At 41.1% G+C, this 3,098-nt stretch overlaps 1 non-coding gene across 1 annotated transcript; it reads right to left on the bottom strand.

Annotated features, from left to right (window-relative positions):
- Positions 1-424: 424 nt before the first annotated feature.
- On the bottom strand, positions 425-497 carry TRNAK-CUU. The gene has a single exon. It is a non-coding gene; the product is annotated as a tRNA-Lys (tRNA).
- Between the last annotated feature and the right edge of the window lie 2,601 nt (positions 498-3,098).

Below are 3,098 nucleotides of genomic sequence, written 5' to 3'. Positions count from 1 at the left end.
TAGAGTCGGTTCCTGCAAATAGCGATCCTGTCAGAGAAAAAGAGGACGACCCCCAGCGAGATGGGTTGGCAAAGTGGCAGCATCAATGGGCTCAAGCATGGCAACAATAGTGAGGTTGGCCCAGGATCAGGCAGTGTTTCCTTCTGCTGTGCATAAGGTCGCTATGAGTCGGTACCGACTGGATGGCACCTAACAATAATAGGCTTCCGAGGAGTAGTTGGCGGGTTTGAACCACTGACCTTGATGTTCAAACCGACCTTGCGTTTCAGTGAGCATCCTAAAGCGCTTACGGGTTGCATTGTGTGAAAATTATTAACTTCTCCTTTACGACTATTATTAATGTTATAAGAACTGAAAGAGGGTTTTTCTTGTTTTGTTTTTTACTATTGTGGAGACCTTATCAAAAAGGAAGGGAAAATAAGACCGCCCAACGTGGGGCTCGAACCCACGACCCTGGGATTAAGAGTCCCATGCTCTACCGACTGAGCTAGCCGGGCAGCTGAGAACCCCACCTTTTCTGGATCCTTTCAAACAGAAAATACTACTTTTAATTTCTTGAGTTGTGTTTTGTATTAAAGAACTCTTTGCAATCTTTTTTCTTAAACTTTCCTACTATTCTCAAAATTGTATTTAGTTTCTGATTTCATGCCCATAAACTACAAGAAAACTATACAAGTATAAATAGTCCTCTAGTGGTATTTTCCGGAAACCCTATACAGGGTCGCTAAGTGGGCTCGATGGCAACAAAGTGGTATCTTCCAGTTTCCGTAAAGGTAAAGGGAGCTGGGGGGAGACAATCCTGAACTCACTTCTGCAGAACAGAAGTGAATGTAGGGAACCCTCCGGTTGACCCCAATGACTGCTTGCAGGCAAATGTTCTCAGTTCCCGCGGGGCCGAAAACAAAAACCGATCTCGAGGGCTGTCATTCCTACCGCATAGAAACACTCCGAATTTCTAACACAGAGCTGCGGTTGTCCTCCCGGATTCCTGGGATTCTCTGTGGCACAACGGTGGTCCGACTAATCCCTCCTATACTGTTTATACAAGAGTATTAAGAAAAAGGAAAGCAGTCTCATAAATTAACTGAAAATACCACACATTTGCACAAAACTTAAAGGTGAGAGCATTCTTCCTGCAGATTGATAAAACCAGAATGTGGGAAGGGATTATGACTCCAAACATTCTCCCACTAAAACGAAAGAATTAAGAATGTATTTGGCTTTTTCCAGTAGAAACTGCATTTCACCGTAACCAAATAGTTCCAGTTGTTGAGGGAAAGCTCTACTTTCGGGGGGGGGGGGCGGGCGGCGCTGGGATGTAAAACGTCGGTTAGAAAAAGCATAATTTGGTAAACCTTTCTAAACAAAATTTATTCATTGTGGTTAAACAGTTACATTCATAGCTGACTGGCTTTCGATATTTACAAAGGATCAATTAACACCACGCGGGATGTAAAGGAGACAACCAAACAGTATAATGGAGGAGGGGTCAAGCTACATCAATCAGCAAGTCTATCCAAGCTGCTTCATTACTGGTTTAGTGGTCATCAACAAGATGGTGTGTCGTCAGTGAAACACACTATAAAGTACATAAATTAATGGTAATATATTTATTCTAGCAAAAAAAAAAATGTTACTTGCCATTCACCTTTACTATTAATACCAGTTTATGAGAAATAAGAGGATAAAAGAGCAAAATGAATGACACCACCAGGAAGTAGTAAGGCAACCTAAGAAGGTGAGAAATTCTGCAGGACAATTAGCCTGCTGTGTTCAAGAAGCAAGCTATATGTACATACAATGAATAAAGAAGACCATAGAAGGATTGATGCATTTGAGTTATGGTGTTGAAGAAGAATATTAAAAGTACCATGGACTGCGAAAAGAAACAAACAACTCTATGTTGAAAGAAGCACAGCTAGAATGCTCCTTAGAACCCAAAATGGTCAGACTTCTTCTCTCATATTTCAGACATATTATCAAGAGGGGCCAGTCCCTGGAGAAGGACATCGTGCTTGGTAAAGTGGAAGGTCAGTGAAAAAGAGGAAGACCCCCTATGAGATGGATTGGTACAGTGGCAGCAGCAATGGGCTCAAGTGTAGCAATGATTGATTGTGAGGTTGGTGCAGGACCTGAAGTGTTTTGTTCTGTTGTACATAAGGTCAATATGAGTCGGTACAAATATAGGAGAATAAGTGAAAAAATGTTGTTACTACGATTCCAGTTCATACCTGCATGGGTTTGCTTCAAACAAAACGTGTTTAAACTTGTCTCTGCCATCAGTGGGTGGTTGCAGATAAGCTGTCTCAGTGATACACTTCTCACCAATGCAGTTTTCAATGTTTTCTTCCTGATAAACCCCCATAATCCTTTGTGTCCTTCAAGAAAATCTATCAAGATTACCCTTTGGGAATCAAACAAAACTGTTACCTTAACCTTCTTTTTATTGTGGTGGTGGTGGTATCCTGGCTTTCATGTTTCAAATGAAAATATTGCATAACTTTTTTAAAATAAGAAAGTAAATATATATTGTTTCCCTTCCAGTACATGAAAAAAAAAAAGTGACAAAAATATAGAAATTGTTGTTATTAAGTGCAGTCAAGTTAAAAAACAATAGAAAACAACAAATGCTGAAAAGATTGTGGGAAATATGGGACCATCCTACCCACTAGCAATGTAAAAGGGTCCCATACTTTACACACCCACACCAGCGTTTGTTGTTTTCTTTTGTTTTGAACTTTGCTTCAAGTCCTGGTGTGGCCCTGTAGAGATAAGCATTGGGCTGCTAACCACAAGCTTGGTGGTTCATTATGAGTTAGAACCGGAACCGGAACCGACTCAATGGCACTTAACAATAAACAACAACAATTAATACAACAATTAATAAGATGATATCTCACTGCTGTCTTGATTTGCAAACTCACCAGCAGGTCCTCTGAAACCCTATAGGATGGTACTTCACAACAACAGTGGCTAGTGGGGACTCATGTTGTGGTGTGGTAGGATCGGCACTGGACTTCAAATTGCAAGGTCAGCAGTTCAAACCCACCAGCTGCTCCTTGGGAACCCAATACAAGGTTGCTATGGGTTGGAACCAA

This window comes from Chrysochloris asiatica, unplaced genomic scaffold (genome assembly GCF_000296735.1).
Source record: "Chrysochloris asiatica unplaced genomic scaffold, ChrAsi1.0 scaffold00156, whole genome shotgun sequence".
Classification (NCBI taxonomy): domain Eukaryota; kingdom Metazoa; phylum Chordata; class Mammalia; order Afrosoricida; family Chrysochloridae; genus Chrysochloris; species Chrysochloris asiatica.
This window is presented reverse-complemented; position numbering and strand designations above follow the sequence as displayed.